The sequence below is a fragment of the Vombatus ursinus genome, unplaced genomic scaffold, assembly GCF_900497805.2.
Source record: "Vombatus ursinus unplaced genomic scaffold, bare-nosed wombat genome assembly UNPS02015018.1, whole genome shotgun sequence".
NCBI classification, from domain to species: Eukaryota; Metazoa; Chordata; class Mammalia; order Diprotodontia; family Vombatidae; genus Vombatus; species Vombatus ursinus.
This window is the reverse complement of record NW_020954796.1, coordinates 55802-61424: the sequence shown is the minus strand read 5'-3', so window position 1 is coordinate 61424 and position 5623 is coordinate 55802.

Here is a 5623-nt window from a genome sequence, read left to right as displayed (position 1 = left end):
TCTTAGTATCACCTCTTCAACTATCACTTCTTGCTTCCTCTGGGCATCAGGCACAAGGTCTGTAATATGAGGTCTTTGGACAATATAATCTGTACTGCCCCTAATAGAGCAATATATGCTTCCAATAATCATTGCATACTATTTCTTATTGAGGGAAAGGAATCCATTTCCTTGATCAGTTCAATGAGAATGAAGTACCGGAAGAGCTAATTAACTTTGAAAAAGAAGAAGGAATGGTGCAGTGAATTTATTTCTGCAGGCACCCACTGGAGAGAAAACTATGTTTGCTAAAGCAGATGGGAAAGACGGATATAGAACTAAAGTAGAGATAGAGAGGGAGATAGAGAAGGAGAGAAATATATTATATACAAGTAGAGAGAGAGAGATAAATGATAAATAAATGAATAGATTGATATATAGATGGATGCATCAGATTGCAAAAAAGATATTGGTGGAGTAACATGTGTGTATGAATCTATACACATATATGTGTGTATGTATCTACACATGTGTATGTATGTATCTATATATATGTGTGTTTTACATATATAAATATATTCAAATTATGCATATATTTATATATAAAAATAGTGTTGATATACTAATATAGATGTGTATATATGTATGTATGGAGAGAAAGAAAGATACATAATAGAGAGAGAGAGAGAGAAAGAGAAAGATTCAGAGATGGATGTACAGATAGATAGATAGATAGATAGATAGATAGATAGATAGATAGATAGATAGATAGACAGACCTATATCATCCTTCCAGTTCACCACAAATACTCTTCCAGACCTCAGATTTTTTCTAAACTTTTCCCCCAAAATTGAACTCCCAAGTCAACATTAAATTTCATTCCCCAGCCTTCCAAAAACATCATCAGTTAGTGTTACCGTGCTACCGTTTTAACAGCATTGCCAAAACTCAGTGCCCCTGAATTCAATAACCTAGCATAATCGCATTTTCTGCCCTACAGGCAGATTTATATACACACATCTGTAGCAGACACACACTTATACACATTCTTATTGACACACACTCTCATGTACATAAACAAAATACGTACTGCTGTGCTCCAGGCTTCTCTTTCCCCTCTACAACCAAAACTGAGAAAGAAGCCAAAGACCTAGAATTCTCAGAGGTCGACATGACAATATACAAATTTAAAGGGTTTTAGCCCATATCAGCAGTCTCTCTATTTTAATTGTACTGAGAAATGAGTAACATTTGCTTTATTTCCTGCACATGTGAATGTCCACTTTCCAGTCAGAAGAAGCTAGGAGATTTACCATTTTTTTTTCAATCCATTCAAAAGTGGCCTCCACCTGAGTTACTGAAGGTCATACACCTTCTTTGAAAACAGCTAGGGAATTGTTGAGACCCTTGGTGAAGTCCATCATCTCTCTTTCTGAATGTTTCCTTCAAATATGGTCATAGGAGCAGAAACTCAAAACTGAAAGGAAGCTTGGAGCTCAATTACCCAGGACCTTTCTTTACAAAGGAAGAAGAGAGAGATGCAGGACTGACTCTAGGCTCCCCAGGTTGTAAATAACAAAGTCAGGGTTGATTAACTGTCCTCTGCTTCCAAATTCAGCACTCCCTCCATTGAATTTATTCAAAAGGCCAACCCCTCTTTGTTGCAACAAACTAAAATTACAGATGAGGATATGGGGAACCTGAGAGGTGAACTTAGAACTGATACATAGCTCCTATGTCCTTCAGGTATCTTTGCAGTATTCCATCATAAAGATAGAGCTATAGAGAAAATGTAGCAAGGCATTGACCCTCTTGTCCACCTCTCTTTGTGTTCAGTAACACAAATGTACAATTAATTGAAAGTAGAACTGGGGTCTATCATTATAGATCAGAGCAATAAATAAGACTCATGTACATAACACTCTTGAGATTCCCAAAGTATGTTAAATATAACATCTCTGATGAGACTCAAAGTGAGTCTGTGAGCTACAAAGATAATGCTATGCACATGTTACAGGCATGATAATGGGGGGTTCAGCGAGGCTGAGGCTTACCCATAGTCAAGTCACAGTAAGTCAACAAGCATTTATTTACTGGCAACTACGTCCCAGACACTGTGGTAGCACTGAGGTTACAAAAAAGGCAAAACACAGCCCCTGACCTCAATGAACTCACAGTCACTGGGGAGGAGAAAGCAAATAAATAAGTATGTAGAAATGACATGTAAAGGAAGAATTGGAGGTAATCACAGAAGGAGGCTCATAAGAGCCAGAAGAAGAATTTGGACTAAGGTCTTACTTAATTCCAACCCAACAGACTATCTATAGTGTGATGCCAAACTACTTCCAAGAAAAAAGAATCGCTTACACAGGGATCATCGCCATGATTTCAAGTTCACACATTAAGCACCTGAGCAAACTAACCAGTTACAAAGGAAAATCATCATCATCATAATGAAAATACCTGAGTTCTTTGTTCTGAAGAAAATATTTTCCAGGATATGTTGTTATTGTCATTTGGTTCTCCACCTACTTACAGTTCCACACATAATCTGGAGACTATCTCTTTCCTCACAATTAATTCCATTCTCACTGGCAGACTCAAAAATATGGCCAAGTACTGAAGTCTAAACCTCTGAACCTGAAGTCATTCTGGAGATTTTTGGTGATTTTTTTCTTCTAGAACCCAGTGAAATATATGTCCTAGTGTCATTTGGAGAAAGTGCTGTGAAATCACTAGAGTATTGAAAATAATCATCATCATACCCCTGGGTTGCTATGGATTCTTTGATCCATCCTTTGAGAATAATTAGATAGTATGTAGTCTCTGGTACAAACAGTATGGGGAAAAATGTTCTCATTTCAGTCTCATTAAAATGTCAGTCATAAAAGTATAGGATATTGGGACTCTCAATCCATGACATTCTTACTCAATAGTCAATAAACATTTATCTAATATCTACCATATACAAAGCACTGTGTTAAGAATAAAGAAAATGGGGAGAAGAAGATGAAGGTGAAACAGCACTATATAAAAGGCCTTGTGTGAGAAGTACAAAGGCAGTGCAGCTGGTAGGAAATGTGAAGACTGTGTTGGGCTCCCCCATTAAATGGAAGGTTTAGAAGTCAAGACTCTGTCTTCCAGTGGGAAGACCCAATCAGAGGGGTAGAGGGTAATAATAAAATGTGAATAGTGTGCTTGATTTAATTTTAGAGCATAATGTGATTTCACAATAAGTTTGTTTTATAAATGTTTAATTCATTTATTCATAATTCCTAATTCACTTTTTTAAATTTTATTAACATGCCTTTCTGGTAGGTCTGTACCCCAAAGCGAGTTAAAAAAAAATAAAGGAAAGGGATTTATATGTACAAAAATATTTTAGAAGCTTTTCTGAGATGACAAAGAATTGGAAATTGGGGGATGCCCATTGCTTGAGGAGTGGCTGAACAAGCTGTGGTATATGATTGTGATGAAGATCTATCATGCTATGAGAAATGATGAGGGCAATGTTTTCAGGAAAAGATGGGAAGATTTATATGAACTGAGGCCAAATGAAGTGAACAGGACCTAGAGATCACTGTATGTAGTAACACTAGTATTGTAATGATGATCAACTGTGATGCACTTAGCTACTCTGCTCAATACAATGATCCAAGACAATACCAAAGGATTCATGAGGAAAGATGCTACCTACCTCCAAAGAAAGAACTAATGAACTTGAGTGCCAATTAAAATATAATTTTCTCACTTTCTTATTTTTCTTCCTTTTTGTGAAATGGTTGATATGTATACATGTCTTACATGATTTCACACATATAATAGATATCATATTTCTTGCTTTCTTGGTGGCCAGGGAAGGTATGGGAGGGAGAGAATTGAAAACTCAATTTTTTATACTAAAAATAAATAAATAACAAATATTTTTAATTTCTCTGTTTTTCTGATTCTGCTCAGCTTACTCTGCATCAGCTCATATATCTCCACAAGTTTTTTTTTTCTGAAATCATCCCCCTAATCATTTCTTGTAGCATAATAGTATTCCATCACAATCATATACCACAACTTGTTCAGCCATTCCGCATTTGATGGGTATCTCCTCAATTTCTAATCCTTTTGCCATCTCAAAAAAGCTGCTATAAATGTCATGTATATTGGTCCATTTCCTTTTTCTTTGATCTCTTTATGAAATAGCCCTGGAAAAGGCATTGCTGAATCAAAGATCTATAGACATCTTTATAGACTTTGAGCAAAGCTCCCAATTATTTTCTAGAATGGTTGGACCAGTTCACAACTTAACCAACAGCACATTAGTGTCTCTCTTTTTCCACATCCCTTCCAACATTTGTTATTTTGCTTTTTTGCCATGGTAGTTACTCTGATGAACATGGCATGGTAGTTTTTGGTTTTTAACACATTCCTCTAATCAAAAGTGATTTACAATTTTTTTTATATAACAATACTGAAAAATGACAAAATAACAACAAAGTAATATTAATGTGTCACTTTATAAATTAAAAAATAAAACAATTCAACATGTTCTTATGCAATATTAATTGATACATTTGAATTTTCCATTATTTTTAGTTCCAAATATATCATCTTGCCTTGCCTCTCCAGAGAGCTAGATGTCTGGGTATCTAGGTGGCACAGGAGATATAGTACTGAACATGGAGGCAAGAAGACTCATCTTTCTTAGTTCAAATCTAAATCCATACATTTACTATTTGTGTGAACCTGGAAAAGTCACTTAACTTTCTTTGCCATAGTTTCCTCATCTGAAAAATGAGTTGGAGAAGGGAATGGCAAAACACTCCACTATCTTTGCCAAGACAACAATAAAGGGGTTGCAAAGAGTCTGATACAACTCAACAAGAACAATCCCCTTGTAGTGGTAGGGATAAGGAAAGGGTCTTCAATTTCATTGGGATAGGGAACTCTAAACTGAAGAAAGGCCCTCTATCAATGCAAGCCTATGACTTCTTTGCAACATATGTGTGTGTGTGTGTGTGTACATATGTTGCAAAGAAGTTGTAGGCTTGCATTGATAGAAGAATATATATACATCAAACCCAGGACTGCCTGTACAGTCGTCTATGAATAGTTAAGGTTGTGTAGATAGGGGAAGGACGCAGCAATACATGGAGTTTTCTAATATACTGAGGGATTTAATAACTTAGCCAAGATTATCTACTTTTTTCAAGGCACAATTGTTAAGAAAGTTCTAGTCATGTTACCCACTTGACTCTACTTAGCTGTCTCTCTAGTCTACTGTACCTTCCCACCAGCTTTCTTGCCCACCAACCTTGGGATAATGTTCCTCTGAATCCTATTCTCTTGATTGGTAAGTTATTGGGCAATTATAATTTTGACAGTGTCTCAGTCATGCTGCTCACCACTTTTCCCCTTCAGGCCCCATGAATTGGGGAATGACTAAACAAGACACAATGATCCTATTTCTAGCTCCCCTTGATATTTTGTCTTCCTAGAATGTAAGCTTCTTGAGTTTAGGAATTTTATTGAGGACAGTATACTCTATCTATCTATATATCTATCTATCTATCTATCTATCTATCTACCTATCTATGTCTATTATTTTCCCCATTAAACTGCAAGTTCCTTGAGAACAGGGACTGTCTTTGGT